This window comes from Sorex araneus, chromosome 5, assembly GCF_027595985.1.
Source record: "Sorex araneus isolate mSorAra2 chromosome 5, mSorAra2.pri, whole genome shotgun sequence".
Classification (NCBI taxonomy): domain Eukaryota; kingdom Metazoa; phylum Chordata; class Mammalia; order Eulipotyphla; family Soricidae; genus Sorex; species Sorex araneus.
In genome coordinates, this window is record NC_073306.1 from 125,663,180 (window position 1) to 125,685,304 (window position 22,125).

The window sequence follows — 22,125 nt, forward strand, 5'->3', positions numbered from 1 at the left end:
AAAATAAATTTTACAATTATTAAAATAAACTTTCACTTTATAGGACTGGAGTGATAGCACAGCGGGTAGGGCATTTGCCTTGCACGTGGCTGACCAGGTTCGATTCTCAGCATCCCATATGGTCCCTCGAGCACTGCCAGGAGTAATTCCTGAGTGCATGAGCCAGAAGTAACTCCTGCGTATCGCCAAGTGCGACCCAAAAAGAAAAATTCACTGTATCACTGTCATCCTGTCATCCTGTTGTTTGTTGATTTGCTCGAGCGGGCACCAGTAACATCTCTATTCCTTCCAGCCCTAAGATTTTAGCAGCTTCTCTCCTTACTTGTCTTTCCCAATGATTGGAGGCTCTTTCAGTGTCTGGGGAATGAGACCTATAATTACTGTTTTTGGCATATCGAATACGCCACAGGCCACTTGCCAGGCTCTGCTTGTGCAGGCAGGATACTCTCGGTAGCTTGTCTGGCTCTCATATATATATATATATATATATATATATATATATATATATATATATATAACTCTCTATGATTTGTTGCCTACTGTCTGAACTACATCAAATATGGTGTGGTAATAATGGAAACTGGGTAGGAAGTGTTTAAGTGTTTTATAATGTGTCGTGTGTCGTGTAGCTGCTTTGCGGGTTCGGAAAGCAGCCTGGAGCATGGCAGAATTTGGGTAGTGGAGGTCGGCTGTCAGGGGCTGGGTCCCTTGGGGCGGGGAGAGTTCTCACCTGCCCCCCTCCGGGGCGCCCTTAATGAAAACAGCCTGGCTCGGAGTCAAGAAAAATGAAAATGAAATAAAATAAACGTTCACTTTATATATAGTATTTAGAATAACTGGCTGAGAAAATGTAATGTTTTAACTGGGGGTTGCCTAGCTCACCCTTGACCCCAGAGTATAGGAAAGAGATGGAAAAAAAATAGATTGGAGGGGAATAGGAGAAGAGATAGATATGAAGGAATGAGAGCAGAGGTCAAAGGGATTCAGGTTCGTTAGTGGTGTTAAAGAATGGTAAAGCTAAATATCCAAAACACAGGGTCAACAACATTGAAATCATGAGACTCAAATTTTAATAACCAAACTTAAAGGATGCCTGTCAAGATGACAGACTGGGGTTGGGGCAGGAGTGGTGGTGGGAGGGGGTGGAGTAGGAGGATGAATCTGGGAGCACTGGTGGAAGGAGGTGAATACTGGTGTGGGATTAGCAATGGATCATTGTATGTCAAAAACAACTATGAATGACTTCCTAACTCATTTCCAAGTTCTGTTTTAGTAAAACAGAACTTGAGAATAATTGAAAAATAAACCGACTTTTCATTAACCCTTCTTTTTACTACCTTGCTTAATATTTTATACATTTTGAAAATAAAATTTTCATTATGTAGTTCAAAATATTTTCCAATTATTACTGTGATTTCCTCTTTGAATAATTTAGGTGGTATTTCAGTTCCCTACAGATTTTTGGGAATTGCAGGCCAGACACGTAATTAATTCGATTTCGAGATGACCGCTGGACTAGAGCTATTACCGACTGGATTCCAGGGGACGTCAAAAGACCGAGTGGCTGCCCACCTATGAGATGGTCAGACTTCTTTTTCAAGACCCTGAATGAACAGTTTGAGGCTCTTTGTGTTTCTGGAGTGAGCAGATGCCATTGGACTACACTAGCATGTGACAGGAGAGAATGGAGATGTTACTGGCGCCTGCTCGAATAACTTGACGAACAATGGGATGACAAGAGACATAAGTGATAGAATTTTGTAAAATTAATTCTATTGATTTTATATTAACTGCTTACAAATATAAAACAGCCTATGTGATACATATTATTTTGAGAATTAATCTAAAGTTAATATATGCAGTATTACTTTACTTAAAATGTTTGAGGGGCCAAACCAATAGCACAGCTGATAAGGTGCTGGCCTTGTACACTTCCAAACCAGGTTGGAGTCCTGGCACCAGGTATGGTACCTGTCACCCCATCAGGAATGATTTCTGAGTACGGATCCGGGAATAAGCCTTGAGCACCACTGGGTGTAACCAAAAAACCCAAACAGACAAAAAATGTTTAAAAATAATATGTAGTCTTCAGTTACTTATGCTTTGTAATCTTACTGTTACTGTCAAATTGATATTTTATTATGATTAAAGTACGGCATACTGAGCAAGGGTATGAGGGAACATTGGCCACAATGATGGTATACATGTTATGCTCTCCTTGTAGTTATAGCAACACTTTCTTTGAATTTTGAGAGCTGCATTAATAGTGACATTCCCAGTTTGGAAGGTGTTATAACTTCAAGATGAATTATGCATGTGTTGATATATAATGATCGTGTTTATCTCTGCTAGTAAAAGCATTACTTCTAGTAATATTTCCTAATAAACTTTCTCCTCTAATTTATTGTCAACCTTCCCATTATCTTAGGTTTTAAAATGGTAACTCCCTCATTAACATAAAGATGTATGTATATAAAAAATCTAGCTGGAAAATTCTGGTCTTTTTTTTCCTGTAGCATGGACTTTGTTCTGGATCTTTTTCTTCCATATTTCTGTACCTCTTTAGTGGATATCACTAACTCAGGGGTTTCCTTCTAAGTTAATATTATTGTATTTCTCTTGGAAATTTTCCATTTCTTCTGATTCCAAGTTTACTGAGTAATAGATTATTCATGATATTCTTTTAGATTTTAAATTCTGTGATACTGCAGGCGAACCATTGCTTCCTTTAACATTCCTGTATGTGCTTGTTGTGTATATGTGTGCACATGTGCGGCTTTTCCTTCTTTTTCACTTTGCTCATCTTCTTTATATTTATTTCCCCCTTTGATTCATCTCCATTGTTATGCAAATTATATCCATTTTTAAAAACTTTCTTAGGATTTCTTTAATAGTTTTTTCCCCCCCCAGGCTCCTTCATTTGAGAACACTAGCTTTAAATATCCAATTTTCAGCTTAAAATAGAAAAGAAGGAGAGGGCCAGAGAGACAATACAGCAGGTAGGGTTCTTGCCTTGCTTGTAGCTGACCTAGGATTGATCTCCAGCACTGTATATGGTCCCGCCATGAGTGATCCCGAAGCACAGGCCAAGGGTAGGCTATGAGCATAGTCGGGTGTACCTGTCCCCAAAACATAACTTTAAAAAAAGAAAGAAAAAGGAAAAGATCATACTCTAAATCTAATTTTTTGCAATATTCCCATATACTTTAATCTGAATTATTTATTTTTTTCACCAAATTTTAAAGACAGCTGTAGTTTATAGGCGGTTGTAAGTAAAACACCAGTGTACAACTTTTTGTACCTTCTATCTATCCCTTCTCCCTACTTTTGATTTTAACATTTTGCAAAACTTAGAAAACAGTGATCACAATGGTGCCATTGGTATCAATGCAGTCAGGGCAGAGGATCTTTTTGTCATCACAGGGTCTCTCATATCACCTGCACTTTTGCAACATTAATTCCCTCCCTAACACTGCAGTGACTAATCTGAATTCTACTGGGTGGGAAAAACTATTTAATCATTGTAAGAATTCTACAGAGGTAGAATCATAGCATCTATAACTTGGGAGATTGAGTCAGCCTAGTTTTCTTGAGATTCATCCAGGCTGCTGTAGGTAGCAATAGTTTATTCTATTTTTCATTACTGAGTTTCCATGGTACGCAGGTACTTGTTTAACCATTCACTAGCTGAGGAACATCTGGTATGGTTCCAATTTGGAGCGGTATGAATAAAACTGTAACAAACATTCACCTGCACATTTATGCATGAATATTGTTTATACAAAACCTGTAAGCAAATGTATAGAGCCGCTTCACTGTCGTCTTGTTGCACCTGAAGTGGGTATATTTTAACGTAATTGCTAATCTGTGAGTGGTTATTTGGAATTTTAAAAGAATGTAATTGTATCTATATCTTCATAGTTTTGTTTTTATAATTGTTGGCATCTCTTTCTGCCCTCCTCCCCTCCCTTATTCAGTCTTACGAAATTACTGGGAAGAGGGAAAAATAGCGGGAGAGAAAGAGAGAGGAGAAATATAAATAAATGGGTTTCATTTACAATATAAAGTTTGGTTGAGTTCTAAATTTGATCGATTCTATATGTGTCTTATGTGTGATTTAAAAGAATATGCTTTTCAGTTCTAAATGTAGAATTCTTTACATTTCTAGTGTAGAAGCCAGAAAAATGGGTTAGGGGTTAAGGCCTTGCATGAAGTCTATACTCGCTCTATCCCTAGCTCCACACAGTCCTCTGAGCTTTGCCAGAGCTACTGGGCAACCATGGGGTGGCCTGGTCAATTCCTGGCCCCAAAGGGTACAGCAGACCATGTATGTGGTCTTCACATTGAACCAAGTTACTAGGACAGGTTCCTGTGGCTCAACAACTGTTTGAGTGCTCTCCACCCCCCAGATAAATAAATAAGTCATTTCTTTGTAAATGTGTTCATTTGTTTTTTTAATGTAGATGCCTTATTTTTCTATTTTACAGATTTCCCTCCATGTGCCTATCCTCCTTTTCTCTCAAGTGCAATTTATCCAAAACATTATTTTAGGGGCCAGAGAGTACAGTGGGTAAGATGCTGGCCTTGCATGTGACTGACCCTGGGTAAGTCCCCAATGTCCCATCTGGTCTCCTGAGTCCTGCCAAGAGTGATCCCTGAGCATGGAGCCAGGAGTAAGCTCTTAGCACTGCTGGTGTTGGTCCCCAAACAAAAACATTAATTTTAAAAGTCTGGATTTCTAGGTCGGATTTCATCTCATCATTTTTCTCCTCCAGCTCTGAAATCAACTCCTTGTCTCAGGAAGCCTGAATAATAATTATGGAGAGTGGGACTGAGAGACTCAGATCTGACTGTTAGCTGTGCTCACCATCACTGGAGCGCTATATCATTGCTTCTAGCTCTTTGCAGCAGAGGTTGAAATTATGTGTATTCATGCTAACTTATGCATACACGCATCTGAATTTATGCATTTGCATTAATCATCAAATTTTCTTCCATATATCACATTATCTTTACAACTTTTTGTCCATCTCTCTCTGACTCTCTCTATCTCTCTCTGTCTCTCTGTCTTTCTCTCTCTCTCTCTCTCTGTTTCTCTCATTAGCTTATTTTGATCCCAATCCAATAATGCTCACACTGCCTTACCACTACATATGAAGCCAAGATATATCTCTTGAATTCCTATGATCATTTCCACTCTAAGTGCAGAACTACAATGTTTTCAGTTTAGCTTTTCTACCTGACATCTGCATTGTGTTGCTTCCCCAAGAGTTCTAGCTCTGGAGAAGGTTGGAAAAAAAAAAGGATCTCATACAATCACTCATATGCTTTTCTCTACCATGTAAATAGCAGTCGCAGTAATGATAACTACACTAGCCCCACTAATTGGATCATTTAATCAGCAAAAATTTCTCATAGATGCTTTATCTGTGTTTAGGCATCTTTAGTAATTGTGCTGACTATACATTGTAGGAGCATAAAGTCACATGATACCCCATTTTGTCCATACAATGGAATATTTCATAGTCACCATCAAACCTTATGTTGATGTTCTCTAATCATGTTGGTTGACTTAAGCTGATTACTGAGAAGATTCCTCATGAAGAACTCAGGAGAACAATATTTTTTAATTTCTTGCATGTGATAGCAATTTGTCTTCAGTCCTTATGCTTGAAGTCAGTCTGGCTATATATAAAGTGCTTGGCTTATGTTTTCTCTCCTTGAGTATCATAAATATATTACTCCATTTTCGTCTGGCACAATACATTGCTGTCAAAATGTCTGATAATAATCTGATTTTCTTTCCTTTATATATGACTTAGTCATCTTGCTGGAAGCACACATTTTTTTCTTTTAAAATAAACTAAAAAAATATGCCTCATTGATGGCCACTTCAAGTTGCTTTCTAAAGTATTTTCAGTGTGTAATTTTGTGTTGGTTTTATTTCAATAAAGTTTTCTTGAGTTATATTTTGGATATTTATCTAATTTGCATTGAGTTTCTTCATCTGAAACTCTATTTCAACCAATGACAACCTTAATCACTCTTGGAATAGTTCATTTTTCTCTTTAGCCCACTTATTTTATAAGAGCTTCCTCCTTTAATTTTCTTCCTTGTTTGATATTTGGGCTACTTCTGGCTCTATACTCAGAGATCATTCCTGGCAGTACTTGGAAGACCGTAGGCCAGTGATTGTACTAGGGTTGGCCGCATGCAAGGCAACTGCCCTATCACCTTTACTTTCTCTTTGACCCTTTAATGTACTTTTTCTTCAGGTTATTTTCTTTTGTGATGTGTTAATCTTAGATTTTCCTATTTCCTGAATCCTGTGACTGCATTGAAGTCCTTTTTAGTTTAATTTTTATTGTTTATTCAAGTGATAGCACAGTGGTAGCGAAATTTGTCTTGCATGCGGCTGACCCGGGTTTGATTCCTCAGCCCCTCTAGGAGAGGCTGGCAAGCTACTGAAAGAATCTCTCCCGCATGGCAGAGCCTGGCAAGCTATCCATGGTGTATTCAATATGCCAAAAACAGTAACAACAAGTCTCAAAATGGAGATGTTACTGGTGCCTGCTCGAGCAAATTGATGAGCAACGGGATGACAGTGACAGTGATTCATGTTAAGTATCACTTCTTTTAGTGTCACACACACTGTTTTGAGATAGTATAATATAACTAGTATACTAGAGCATTTATCTGACTTAGAGTCATGCTTATCTGGTATATTTTTATTGTCTGCGGAATGCTATTCTATTTTTTTCAGCATTAGCAACTTTACTGAAAAGCAGAGAATCCAACCCCTTTCTTCCTTTTCTCCCTCCCTCCCTGCCCCAGTGGGCCCTCAGGCTCTGGTACTCCGTGCATTCAATGGGCAGAAGAGAAGACTGAGTGGAGAGGGGCCAGCTCTGGGTGTGTCTGGGCCTCAGTTTCTCCACCCCACACTGAACAGTGGACAGTAAGCTGAGGTCATTCTGGCTCTGGGTAGCAAATCTTCTTCTATTTCTTGATACTTTTTAATGTGTTCTGATCCTAAGCATGTACTCTCTCTTATGTGAACTTAGTTTTCCAGAATATTTAGAAGAAGATGAAGTTTAAATTTCTTTATTTTGGGAGGCCACACTTGGTGGTGCTCAGGGCTTACTTCTGGCTCTGTGCTCAGGGGTCATCCCTGGTTGTGCTTGGAGGATCATATGGGGTACCAGGGATCTAACTGGGATCAGTCATATGTAAGGCAAATAACTTACCCACTGTACTATCCCTACAGCCCTTCAAAAATTAATTTTTAACTCTTTTTTTTTTGAGAGGGGGGTGTCTCCCAACTGGTGCTCAGGGAGCCTGAGGGTTCCTCCTCATGATTCTCATCCAGCCAGGCCAGTGGCTCAGAGCACAGGCCCAGTCTACAGTGCTGATCGCACCCTGCAGTGGAGAGGATTACCCGGAACATTTTAAGGTGCGCAGAGACCTCAGGATCACATCCAGCAATTTCAATCCTCATCCTCAAGACATTGTGTAAGGGATGAAAATCAAGCTAGCCCTTGAGTGAATCTATTCCTAGAGCACACGGCTGCATTTGTGGCCACACGACAACTCATACTTTACAGCACTGATATACCAAGAGTAGCACACCACATTTGATGGGGTTTAAAGAAAGCAACCAATCTTAGGGGAGAATATATTTATACAGATTGAAATATAAGCACAGGGGGCTGGAGTGATAGCACAGGGGGTAGGGCATTTGCCTTGCACGCGGTCGACCCGGGTTCGATTCCCAGCATCCCATATGGTCCCCTGAGCACCGCCAGGAATGATTTCTGAGTGCATGAGCCAGGAGTAACCCCTGTGCATTGCCAGGTGTGAACCAAAAAGCAAAAAAAAAAGAAAAAAAAGAAATATAAGCACAAAAGGATCAACCTTTAATAACATGTTATTAATCTCTTATAGAAGGACTTAATGGCTCCAGGGTGAAATGCAACAATCTTCATACACATTCCTCTAAGAAACCTTTTTGGGGATCATTTTTAGTGGGTTATTCATAACAAGCAATGCAAAATAAATTATTTTGGTTCAGCTTTGGGGGCAGGGTTTGGGGTTCAGAATGGAAACAATACAAATATGGTGGTGGGAATATGCAATGGTGGTGGGATTGGTGTTTGAATATTAAATGTAATCAAATATGATAAACAACTTTATAAAAACAAAATAAAATTTTTTAAAAATGGGGCTAGTCAGATGCAAAGCATATGCCTGTAACCCTTTGCTATCTCCTTCATCTCATAGAACACTCCTTTGCTGTTTTGATATACTGCTCAAAGTATTGCTTACTTTCTCACATTCTTCAGATCTGTTTTCCTTACAATCGCATAAACATCTTCAATTTCCAGTCCAGTCACTCCCTTCTCTGTCCTTTTCAACTGTTATTTCTTTGCCCCCTTTTCTTTTCTTTTCTTTTCTTTTCTTTTCTTTTCTTTTCTTTTCTTTTCTTTTCTTTTCTTTTCTTTTCTTCTCTTCTCTTTTCTTCTCTTTTCCTTTCTTTTCCCTTTCCTTTCCTTTCCTTTCCTTTCCTTTCCTTTCCTTTCCTTTCCTTTTCTTTTCTTTTCTTTTCTTTTCTTTTCTTTTCTTTTCTCTTTTCTTTTCGTCATACCAGTGGTGCTCAGGGCTTATTTCTGGATCTGCACTCAGGGATCATACCTGACAGACCATATGAGGTACAGGGGATTAAACTCAGATTCTTAATTCCAGTATTTATTGTTGCTCCAGCTGCCTTGGCCTTTACTGTGGATCCCTTGTTTGCATTCATTATTGGGTGTGTAAGACTACTCCAAGTCTTCAGCTACTATTCTCAACTTGACTTTCAAGTTCTCCAGTATGTACATGTGGACCATTTTTGACTCTTGAGTCCTTACACTATGTCTTGCTGCCCTCTTCTTTCTTATGTTCCTGATTTTGTATAGATTTTGTAGGTTTTAGTCTGATAATAATTTGTTGCATTTTCTTAATGAGTGATTTTGCCCTTATGACTGGTAGTACCATACTTTTTTTTTAAAATCCAAAGTTCTAAATGAATATGTCTCAGTAATGGTTATCAGTGGTTTGACCTACCCTGCTCCTAGTTTGTATTTCACCATGGGACTAGCATATAATCTCAATCTTTTGTAGATATGGTTCATGGACTTTGCTATTTCAGTTTTCTCTGTATGAGGAAATCTATGACAATTAAAATGACTGAGTCACTTTCCAGAATGTAACTTGTTATTCCCCTCTTTTTCAAAACAATGTAACCTGATAATATTTGTCATCAGTGGTGAGTTTATTATAAAGTTAACAGTTTATTAGGGTATCTGTTAAACTTGAGCTTAGTTGTTAACTTATTTTGTATGTTAACTTTGTCTTGAAATATATAACTACATTTTATTCTTTAATTCATGTTCTCTCAGCTGTTCCTACTTTTAATTTGTTTGCATTAGAGTTTCTCAACACTTACTATTAATTGTATGATAACAATTTCATTTTTTTAATTTATTTTATTGAATAACCAAGTGGAAAGTTACAAAGTTCTCAGGCTTATATCTCAGTTACACAATGCTCAAACACCCATCCCTTCACCAGTGCCCATATTTCACCACCAATAAAAACAAAAACAAAAGCAAAAGCAAAAATAAAATAAAAAACCAAACAAAAAAAAAACAGTATACATCCCACCCCTCACCCCCCAACCCACCCCGTACATGAGTGATAATTTCACTTCCTTTTCTCTTTACCTTGATTACATTCCAGATTTCAACACATGTTGTTAGAGTTTCAAAACAGACTCACTATTTTTGTTGGAATTTATCCCCTAAGAATACAGCTCTATTAACAGGGAAATATTTGATAATAAGTTTTCCCCTGATGAGAATGAAGAGATAAAATGTTGCGCGGCCGCAGTAGCGGCCGCGCGGTTTACAATTTCTGTATTATAGTAATTAAGTCCGCGAAGATTTAAGTTTGAAAATGAATCATTTCCCATTTCCCTTCCTGGAACAGCATGTAGCCAAAGTTAGTTCACAGTCTTCATACATGGGTGCAAGCACTTGCTGGAACCCCAATTCCTAAAGCTGTCTCTGGTTCCTGCTCGTTCCACATCCACCGGCTCTGCAGAGGCACGGGCATCCGGGCCGAAAACCCGGCCGGCCGGAGCCAAGCACCGTCCCCGGCTGGGGCTGCCCCGGTATCCAGCAGCTGTTTCAAGTTCAAAGCACACTTTTTTTTTTTCGAGCCAAAAGTTCATACCTTCTCAACGGACCCACAAAATGTCGGACACCACGCCTTCTCCCGGAGGGGAGAGTGACCAAGAAGGAAAGTTATTTCCTCTGTCAGCCGGCGTGGGGCAAAAGCTTAGTTCACAGTCTCCATACATGGGTGCAAGCACTTGCTGGAACCCCAATTCCTAAAGCTGTCTCTGGTTCCCGCTCGTTCCACATCCACCGGCTCTGCAGAGGCATGGGCACCGGGGCCGAAAACCCAGCCGGCCGGAGCCGAGCACCGTCCCCGGCTGGGGCTGCCCCGGTATCCGGCCAACAATTTCATTTAAAGTATAAATACCATCAGTGCCCTATTTCCCAGGTAAGTCAAGATTGTTAGAAATTTTTTTGCTTTTCCTTTTTGGGTCATGGCTTGACAGTGCTCAGGAGCTGTTCCTGGTGATGTTAGGGAACAAGTCTTGGTACACAGTTACTAGTACCAAGTTTGAGACTTTGCATGCAAAGCAACACTCTTCCAATCAACTCCCTTCTACCTTATAAACTGGTGTTGTCCAATAGTTCAGATCTCTACTGTTTTGTATACATATACTCACCAAATATTATATTGTTTTCATATAATCAGTGTTTGTTTAGCATGCTGTTTGCCAATTTATTTGATTAACTGTCTCTCTTGGATTGTCAGCATTGTTTTTAGGATCAATTTTCTTCTCCCAGAAACAAAATATATGTCTATATAATATTTTATTGGTGGCCAATTCTTAATTTTTATCAGACTGATTTTCTCTCAGGCTGGGGTGATAGTGCAGTGGATAGGCCATTTGCCTTGCACACCGCCGACCCATGTTTGATTCCTCTGGCAGCCGACCTGGGTTCTATTCCTCCGTCCCTCTCAGAGAGCCCAGCAAGCTACCAAGAGTATCCCGACCGCACAGCAGGGCCTTGCAAGCTACCCATGGCTTATTCAATATGCCAAAAACAATAACAACAAGTCTCATAATGGAGACGTTACTGGTGCCCACTTGAGCGAATCGATGAACAATGGGCCGGCAATGCTACAAATGCTATCTTACTATTTACGTAAACAAAACCATGTTTCATCTTCAAGTGTTGAGTTTTAAACTATAGAGGTACTATATTAATATGTTAATATTAATATAGAGCTACTACATAAACTATATTAACATACTAAAATTAATTTACTTTAAATTAATGGTGATAAATTTTGTTATTTTATTTTATGATGCTATAAAAATCCAACTTTTGAGCCTCTGTGTATGTGTGTGTATGTGTGTGTTTGTGTGTACACGTGTGTGCACACTTAACTCGACTTTTCCAATTATATTCTTAAGTCTTAATGAAGTATCTCTGTATAGAATCTGTACTGGCTCCCTTCTAAAAAATAAATATTGTTACCATTATTTGACTTAAATATTTTACTTGAGTTTCACTTTCACTAGCTATTTGTAGGCTTCATTGGAGTAGTGTCTAGGCCATTGTTTAAGTTAGCAGGAATTATCTCCAAACCATAGAAAAATTCTTTATGGCAGAAAAGTGTTGGGTATATGGATTAGTCATTTTACCTGGAATAGATCAATGTAGGAGTTCAATCTCTTCCACTCTGATACTCTATTGGATTGTCATTTTGGTTATTTATTCAGTCATCCCCTTATTGTTTTTCTGGGATGTGTATTTGTATCAAGGCATTGCCTCACCCCATGTTTGCTATTCCTGACATTAAACACCAAGTGGGTTTTTGCTTTTGCCCCTTGAGGTACACTGCCAATCTTATAAATAGTCCTACAAACCATGGGAGGTCTGCAGCAAGAAATTATCTCTTTCAATACATCTCTCTCTATATTTTTTTGGCTTTTTGGGTCACACCCAGCAATACCAAGGAGTTACTCCTGGCTCTGCATTCAGGAATTACTCCTGGCAGTGCTCAGGGGACCATATGGGAGGCTGGGAATCGAACTCGGGTTGGCGGCGTGCAAGGCAAAGGCCGTACCGGCTGTGATATCGCTCCAGCCCCACATCTCTATATTCTTGATTTGTATACTGCATCCCTTTATCATAGTCACTGTCCAGCATGATACAATCTTCCTAGTTTTATCAGAGTGCTTGAATTTCCTTTTCTTCTGTCTTTTTTTTTAATTCCATAAAGGGGGGATTGGAAGATCAGAAGAGAGCATTGGCTCTTTGTACTGCCATCCCACAATCAAGGGTCTGTTACTCACCTTTCCTAACAACCTTTGATAGAGAAAATGTTGGAGGCTTTTTACAAGTCTAAGTAGATTATAGGCTGTCCCCCAAAATGTCATTTGTAACTAGGTTGTCTGGAATTTGGAATACATTTTCTTACAGAAACCAAGTTATAAATGGTAGTTGGCAACCAAGGTCAGTTTTTCAATAGGCTGTTTAGCTGGATGCATTGTGCTAATAGCATTATTCTGGCTTCACAAAACTACCATTTATTAAGTTACTTAGAAAAATGAATTCCAAGTTCTTTCTAGTAGAACTGAGCATATTTAAAAATGCAAAACTATGCTACACTCAACTTTCCCAGTATTCCCATCTTGGTGCTTCCCTATCGTTCTAAGTATGGAGACAAAAATCTTTAAGACGGTCTAGAAGATCCATGATTTGGTCCATCTGATTTTGAACCACTCAAGTTGGACATTTTATTGTTATTAGGATGTGCTATGCTTCTTGCAAACCCAGAACCTGGGAAGAAGGAACTAAATTTGCACTTGAATGCCTACTCACCTTTCATAACTCAGATTAAATTTTGAGTAACTTCATCGATCTCAAATCTGGTCAAATAACCCTGTTCTGCACAGTCTAGTAGCATCATGTGTTATATACGTGTATATTTACACTCTATATTTAACACCCCTCACATGCCTACTGTATTGTTGATACTCAAGAACAAATGAATGATTGAATTGTTTATGTCAAAAACTAAACTAGAGTTCTAAACTCAAATATGCTTGCCTGAAGATAAGAATCATTTTTATATTCTTTATCACCTCTAATTCTTCTGACCTGGATATCCTAAGTCTGGGTACTAGAGGAATCATATATATATATATAATTCTAAGCTTCCTCTTCAGGATGACCAATTCCATAATTAAAACTTTCTATAATTCTGTGCAAACTCTTAAAATTCATAATAAACAGTGCCATAAATTGTACTTTAAAAGATTGTGGTACTACTTATCCATATGTAGAGGGGGTTTTCTGAATTTACAAAAGGTAATTCTACAGATTCTGACTTGCTGTCCTACAATTTCATTCAAGTCTGATACCATTTATCATGCGATAGCATAGGATTCCATGAGTATTGTAAGTATTATAATTATAATTATAATTATCAGTATTATGAGACTGCTCCCTTCCTCCCTGTTCAGATGCAACCACAAATTCGGGTCATTGCCTGTGCTTCTAAATAATACACACAAACTAGATTCGGGGTTTAGGGGGGTTCTGAAGAGCCCTCCTTGGACTTCAGATCCTAATTACAAGTTCAGCTTATTACCTCCACTTATTTTTTTAAATACTTTTTATTAGAGAATCACTGTGATGTACAGTTGCAAACTTATGAACTTTTGCATTTGAAAAATATGGAACGCTTCATGAATTTGCGTATCCTCCTTGCACAGGGGCCATGCTAATCTTCTCTGTATCATTCCAATTTTAGTGTATGTGCTGCCAAAGCAAGTACTATTACCTCCACTTCTGATCAATTGAAAATAATTTACTGGTTCCCAAGATTCCCCATTCCTTGGGTTTGATTAATTTTCTAACTCTACTCACAGAACTCAGAATACATTTGACTTACTAACTCATTGATTAATTGTCAAAGGATATAACTCAGGAATACCTAGATGGAAGCCATGCAGAGGGAAAATTATGGGAAAGAGGTTCAGAGCTAAGCCCTCTCAGAGAGGCAACTGTCCTAGCACCTCCCAGTGCTCCCCAACCTGGGTGCTCTTAGAACCTGTTTATTTTTTGGGGGGGAGGGGAGCTATGAAGGCTTCTTTACACAAGAACCAATAGCTAAATCATAATCCATGGTTGATTCATTAAATCTTCATACCTCTCCTCATATTCTTCTCCTCCTAAGATCCATAGGTTCTAAAAGTCCTCTCTTTAACATTAAAAAAAAATATTTACTACTGTCATCACTTTAGAAATTCCAAGGGTTTAGAAGTTGCCAATAGGAAAGTCAGGAATATGATAAAAATATTTTATTATAAATCATAAAAGCACATCCTTATTACAATTATGTACAAACTAAAAATAATCACCAAAATAGCACATGAACGGATTCTTCACATGCTTAGAATTTAAATATCCTAAATATAAGCAGAGAAATAATAAATAAATTGCTTTTTATGGTTGTAGTCTTCAGACTTCTCTACTTCAATACTTTAGAAATATGGCCAGGACTGGAAAAATAACTAAAGTATAGCTCTTGTCTTGCATGTGTGAGGGCTGCTTTAGATCCCCAGTATGCCACAGTCCCCACAGAACCACAGAACCAGTTGAGAGTAGACTCAAACCAAAACAAAAGAAAAAATAAATGAGGTCATAAATTCTAGAATTTTCTTTATTTCTTAACAACTGGGCCTTGTTCTTTGAAAGGGCTTATTATCTGCCAGTTGTTTCCCTTCTAAAGTTTTCTGTTTCTCTATTTTTCCTTCTAACACCAAGCCACTCTTCATTGATGGTGCTGCCACTCATCAGTTTGTCACAGCTGTCCTTTTAAATCCTTTGATGTGTCCTGCAAGGTCTAACTTGGGAGAATGGAGCCAGAGGCAGGCATAATCTTCTATGTGACATAGGTGTGGCCATCTATACTCTGAATTTCTTGCCCCATTTTATTGATTTTTATTTTTATTTTTTTAATTTTATTTTTATTTTAATGAATCACCGTGAGATACAGTTACAGACTTACAAACTTTCCTGATTGTGTTTCAGTTAAACAATGTTCAAATACCCATCCCTCCACCAGTGCTCATTCTCCACCACCAATGTTCCCAGTATATCCCCCTCCACCCCCATCTCTTCTCACCCCCTGCCTCTGTGGCAGGCACATTCCCTCTTACTCTCTCTGTCCTATTGGTGTTACAGTTTGCAATACAGGTATCAAGCTCTTGCCTCATTTTAATGCATCACCCTGAGTCAGTTTCCTCATTTGCAAGCTAAAGTTGGTCTCTAGCCTGGCACATGGCATGTAGTTCCCCAATAAAGGCTACTATGATTGCTGTATTGCCAATATGATTGCTGTGTTAAAGAGAAAGGAAACCAATATTTCCTATTCCCATTGCCTCTAAGAATGGCAGTTGAAGGTTCTGTCTAACAAAGGTGAAAAAGTGCATCTGGAGGTGGAAAACCCCCTTGGAACCCCTGAGAGAGGCTGTGCAGACACAGTCGTGACTGATGAGAGGCATCTAGAACAGGAGAAACCACAACTGAGAAGGTCAGAAGGGGAGATGAAGCCTCATGTTGAGAGTAATCACCACCAGCTTTGAAATTCCCTCTGTGAACCCTGAATAAAGTTCATTTTAATATCTCAATAAAAAATTTCTTGGACTCCTGAGAAATGTGTTAGGGATAAAAGGTGACTCAAAAATGAACAATAAATGGGGTTTACAGGGAAATATTAAAACTTGAGCTACTAAAAAGTGAGTCAATTCAATTGGTCCCCACCTTCTCCCTCTATCCCTGTCCTGCACAGAGAATAGAATATTGCTTCTTTGTCCAGGAGCAAATCAAGACTGTTGCAAAATCGGATTTTGTGGATACTAGCTGAATTTATGGCTGTGAACTCACTACCTGCTGCACAACACTAATTTATTTTTCTCTCTCTTGGAACAAAAGAAGGTATGAATAAAGTCTCAAGAAACAGTTCTCACAAATTTGATGAGAAAGAAGTGGCTTATTGAAGAGTGGTTAAATAAAATTCCATGTCATCTTCTTTTAAGGAATGTAGGGACCAAGTTGCACTCTTTTGGATGACTATAACTCCTCCATCTACCCACTCCTCCGTCATGGTACCATTGCTCCAAGATCCTATCCATCCAGAGTACACAGTCTGGAGGGAGAGACAGACACAGATAACCCAACGGGATTGGTGAAGCATTCTACTGGAGGGATGTGTAGGGAAGTGTGCACTGCTGCGAGAACATTGAAAGAGAGCAGCTAAGTAGCTCAGAATTGAAGAGTAAGTGACTTTGGGGACTAGTTATATGGAAAGAGGTTAATCAGGAGATACAGAAGAAGCTCTGCATATAATGTTGTCTTGCCTTTGCATCAGTGAAAATATTGGTGCTTTCCTCTGAAACAAGGTACTTTTTGAAACCCCAGATTACCCAGGCTCTAGTTCATACCATCAGCTGAAGTGAAAAGGGGGAAAATGCAGGATGGGAGTAAGGCATCCACAGGACCCAAGTACTTTGCTTTTGCAACAAGAACACAGCTAAACAAGTTGCTGCTGATCCATGTAACAGTTTGGGGAAAGTGGCCCTAGAATAGTCCTTATGATAGTACCCAGTACCATGTCCCTACCTTCAAATCCAACCTAAAACAGTCAGTGCCGACAGGGAGACATACTTAAGATTAAAAAGACCAAGGACAACTCTGACTGCATTTCTTTGGAGGCACAGAGATTTGACCTACTTTGGGGTTGGAATCTTTTTGTTTTTAATCTAAGAAAGTTGGTAACTTCAAAATGTGCAAGTTTGGAAGACAGTGATACATATTGATGTGCCAACAATGATTTTCTTAGGGGTAAAAGTTCAAGTTAGTTTGAAATTTTGGGCTATGAGTATCCATCTTCTGAAATAAGGAGAACAAAGACAAAAAGAAAATTGACTTTTTACCTGGGGGGTGGCAGACAAAGGTTACTCTACTTCGTTATAGCATATTGTTTGCTATGAGTATGGTCTGCGTTTGCTTCTATGAAAAGCTCCCTTGTAGCTCGGAAAAGTCCAAAGGGCATCGCCAGACATTGGGGAAGAAGGAAGACTCTACAAATTGATCTTTCTCATTGATAATTGTTTTCCTTTGGGAAAACAGATGTGCCCGGCTCACTGGCAGGGGTCTCATAGATGAGGAAACTGGCAGATCTTCTCAAGCACTCACTCATTAAACATGCAGGAGATATCTCTTGGCTCCCTAATTCCCTTGAGTTCTGCTCATGGGAGCCTTCTTGCTGCAGTCCAGTCAACCATGGGTAGAAGCAGCTGTCAGTGGAATTCAGTCTCTAAGGGGGGACGTACAAAGATGCCAACTGCAAGAGACAAAGTGTGGAATCAAGGGTTCCTCATACCATAGGGAAGACATGTCACTCTGCGGAGATAGTCCTGAACTGCATAGATTGCAGTAGGCCCTAACAGTCCTACTAAGAATGTTCGGGCTGTTCGGGCTTACTAATGGGACTGTGAAGGCTTACTATGAGACTAACTAGTAGTAAGTTACTAACCTAGACTACTAACCTAGCTTCATAGCAGGACAGAGCTGCATGCCTATACCTCAGCATGGAGCCTAGCCCTCTGCTTTACCAACAGGGAAATTGCAGAACCCGAGAAACTGAGACAGAAAGCCTCAGACAAGCAAATGTTTGAACAGCAGTGCTTTCGTCTCTCTGCCAGATGCAGGAGCTGGAAACATGAGCCCAACGTGGATCATATCCTTAGGGAGTCTGGTCAGAGAGATGGCCAAATGAGCCTGCTAGGCCATGAGGTGTCAATTACAGGGTAGGTGTTGGGTCTGGGGGACAGGTAAGACTGAGAAAGAGCAGCAGAAATGTGCTGTGATATCAACTCTTTATCTCAGCCTTGGAAACAGACTCATGGAGGTCAGTATAGTGGCAGTGAGGGCCAGACACTAGGGGTTCATGGTTCGAGTTCTTTGCATCTCAATTTTCTTTCTGCCATCCTTTTCCCATAGGACTGTTTTTGAGGCTAATCAAAGAGATGACCCGGTACCCAACATGTAGCAGGTTTTCAGTGAATGGCAAAACTCCCGAATCCTCCCGGGGGAGGGGGAGATCCATTTATACTCTATCAAAGGGCACAACCTTTTGTAGCCAGTATCAGTTCTCAAATGGAAGATAGGACCCCAGGGGAGCAGATTTGCTTTTCTGGGTCCCAGATTCTTTCCAGCTTCTGTCCAGAGCTCCTGGATTGTGCATAAGCTTGTCCAGCCATGGGCTTGAGGAACACACCAACCCCTGTATCACAGACTCTCCTTCCCAGCTATATTCCCAGTCCTTGCATCACACTCTCCATCCCAAAGCAGACCTGTTGTTATGGGGTGAGAGGCCCCCAGTACTGCCATGAAGTGAAAAAATTGCACCACTAAGGCCCAGACCAGCTTCAAAGCCCAGTATTAGAAGCCTCCCCCACCCCCTCCTAAGGCAGAGAGAGGTGCAGAAGCCCCAGGAGCTCTCTTTAATGCAACTGAATTAATTGCCTGCTCAGAAAACAGCTCAATTCTAAATGATCCTAAATGGCCTCTAATACCTGTAATCTTCCCTCCGCCACGTCGCCCTGCCACATTACTAAAGTAGGGCTGGTTCTGGGAGCCGCTTTGCTCAGTAAACAGCAGGCAGCATTGCGGGAGGCCAAGGAACTCAGGCTCAGTTCCAGAAGGCTGAGAAATTGATGAAAACGCCACTGGCCTGTTCACCAACCTAATTTGATTCCAGAAAATCTAACGGAGGAATTTGGATGGGTCTGTTCCACAAACACAGTGTTCCTTTGCAGGAATGAGTAATCCACCTGGGCGGGTACTGATGCTAGGCCCCATCCTTCCTGTCCAGGCCCGGGTGTCTCTATCAAGGGCCTTACTCCTCCTCTGAAGGGCACAGAGGGGGCTGACATGGTATCACCAGGCCATTGGCCAATCAAGTACCAGGAAAGCAGGGACAGGCTGGGGGCGTGAGTCTGGTTCTGGTGTACATGCTGCTGGAACACAACTATGAGTATATTGTAGGCTGACAGCCTGGCTCTACCCTTACTAGGTGGGATGGATGTATTCACTTAGGGGCAAGATACCTCTTGGTGCCTCAGTTTATCCTTTAAAAAAATGGGATAATTCCAAAAGCATCTACCTCAAGCTGTCACGATGCAGGTCAAATGTCTTAATAAGATATATATTGTTTTGTCATATCATATCTATTGCCATACATTGTATTCTTATATAAGACATCGCAGGCTACACTGATGTCTATGACTGCAGGTCACATTATATAATCTATATTATTAAGCCCTTTCACCTTCACAACATATGCTGGGAGCAACAAGACAATGAACTGTAACAGACATGTTGAATGGTCTGTTCTCGCACCCTGGCCTATATGTTTCAAGGTGAGTGGACACGGACATGGGGCCTCCACAAGCCTCTGTGCCGTGTCAGCTAAACAGGATGGCCACTGTGAAGGAGACAATGATGCCTGCAGGCAGAGGGACACAGGATGACCAGGAGCATACCCCACTGTCCTCTCCACTTAGCACACCTGGCCCCTTCTCTGCCAGCCGAGGCACACTGCTCCCAGCTGCCCACCTTCTCTCATCAGGTGGGGAGTTTCTAGCGAGAGGGGCAGGGCGCACTGAGAGCCGCTGAGTGGTGCAGTGGATCTGGAGCGGTTGGACCAGACCCATCAGGAAACCAGAAGGAAAAGAGCAGGAGTCTGGGTCCCCTCTTGTCAGGCCAGTACTGTGGGGTCTTAGATCTGGTGCCATTCGTGCTGGCAGCACACACTGGTGCTTCCTGTGGATGTTCACCATACACTAGTTTCCAGCTACGTTTTTGGCAAATGAAGGCCAGCAGAGAGTGAGTGTGGATTTCCTGCATCTTCGGCATAATAAAGGCAGCAAGGCAGAACCAAATACCACACTCAACAACATGGCTCGCCATTTTTGAGCTCCTTCCCAGAGATCAAGGACCTGGCTTGTTGGCCAGCTAGCTGCAAGCTCTGTAGACCTGGGCTGATGCCAGCTTCTCTTTTGATGGGATTCCATGTAGCCACTTGGCCTCAGTTGTCTCCTCTATAAAATGGGACTCATCAACCACATGGAGAAGTGTGGATGAATTATTGATGATGTTCAGTGTTTGCTAGGCTAGATGCTGGCTGTGTGTTCTCAGTGACAGGTCCAACACTCACAGAAGCAACTCCAGCCCCCCCAGTTCATGATGAAAAGGAGAAAACACAGGGAAAGGGGCTGGAGAGATAGTATAGCAGGTAGGTCATTTGTCTTGCATGTGGTTGACTCTAATTCAGTTATCAGCATCCCAGATGGTCTCCCAAACCCCACCAGCAGTGAGTCAGAAGTAATTCCTGAATACCACGAGGTGTGGCCCCAAACCAAAAGAAAACAGAGGAAAATGGAGATTCATAAAACTGCTCAAAGGCCAGACAGCTAACAAATCAGGAGTATGTATAAATGCCCTGGCACAGAGTATGAGCTCAGGCAAAACATAGCTACTGTAACTCAGAGAGACAGCTCAGGGTGTGAGGATGGTACCACATCAGGGTGAGAGATGACAGAACAAGGTAGTCAACATTAGACAGAGATCTCAGCATTAATGGGGTCCTGATAAAGAGACGGGGGTCCTCAGGGGATGCCCAGAGCCTGAGGATTTTGCAATTCTCATAGCAGGGAAAATGTCACAGTGACTTGATTCAGAAAGGTCAGGGATCTAGACCTGTCTACACCAAGGCTGTGAGAGGTGGCGAAATCAGATCTTAACCTCACACAGATAGCAGGTGCACTGTCAGAAGCCACTGCATCACTTGGGTCTCAATGACTCCCTCCATAAGTTGGCATGCAGATCCCACTCTGTCAAACAGGGGGCACGTTATCGTCAACCAGTCTGCACACCCCTCACAGTTCCCAAAGAAGAAAGAACACTCCCCTAACTGGATGTAAGGCAAACAAAATCCTTCAGATCCCCCCCCCCCCCAGCAGCCCACTATTCACTGAGAACTCTGGTCAGGGACCACACGGGCCAACAGTTTTAAACATCGTGTGCACAATATTTCTCAGAGCTGATAAGATTTTTATTTTGCAAATCAGATAATGTTTCTGAAAAACAGTCTAGGCCTACTGCAGAGTCCTCTAGTGCTCTCAGAAATCCAGGAAGATGCATATTATTCTAATTTGGCAAGTCAAAAGTTGATGATCCCAAGAGAGGAAATATCTTCCCAGTGATAGGCAGTTGGTGATTTGGGATCCGGTGGCTTGCACCTAATTCTTTCCTCCAGCATTCAGATAGAAGTTTTTGTTGGGTTCTTGACTACTGACATTCTTTCCTGTTTCAGCATGTCTGCATGGAGCAATCACACTCCTGCCTGAGCATTCACTATGATTAACCTCTAGGATGGAGCAGGGGTAAGTGTTTGAGGCCTCTGGTTAAGTGTCTGTGAAATGGAGATAGTAATAATCTAATTCCCCAAGTTGTTACAAGACTCACTAAGAAAGTGCACCAAGCATCCTGTCCTGCAGAGAAGGTGTTCCACTTTCCTATGATTATGGGGCTGTGACTCACTATATTTGACCAATCATACTGGCAGAAATGAAATAATTCATATAAGGTCAAGTGCTAATAAAAATAGGTTGTAGGATATCATTGGTTTGTCCTTTCTCCCTTGCCACAAAGAGTTTAGGCATATCTGGTAATAATCTCTAAACAGTTTAAGACAACATTGGTATGTCCTGTTCCCCTTGCCACAAGGAGTTTAGGCATATCAGTCACGCCCATCAAGGTGCTCCCGAGTCACTCCCATTCCTTTGTCTATCCATAACCACTTCTATGCTCTCTTCCCCAACCAGTTAATCAGCTTTTCCCCTAATCAGACTCTGTTAATTTATAAGGT

The 22,125-nt window shown here is 40.8% G+C and overlaps 1 protein-coding gene, 1 non-coding gene and 1 pseudogene across 16 annotated transcripts in view; all 3 read right to left on the minus strand.

Annotated features, from left to right (window-relative positions):
• PTPRT (protein tyrosine phosphatase receptor type T) overlaps nt 1-22,125 on the minus strand; it is a 1,130,358-nt gene that overhangs the window by 453,372 nt on the left and 654,861 nt on the right. The window lies entirely within an intron of this gene.
• Nucleotides 6,910-7,022, minus strand: LOC129405459 (small nucleolar RNA ACA64; annotated as a pseudogene).
• LOC129405234 (U6 spliceosomal RNA) lies at nt 13,856-13,962 on the minus strand. Its single transcript, XR_008630417.1, has one exon. It is a non-coding gene; the product is annotated as a U6 spliceosomal RNA (small nuclear RNA).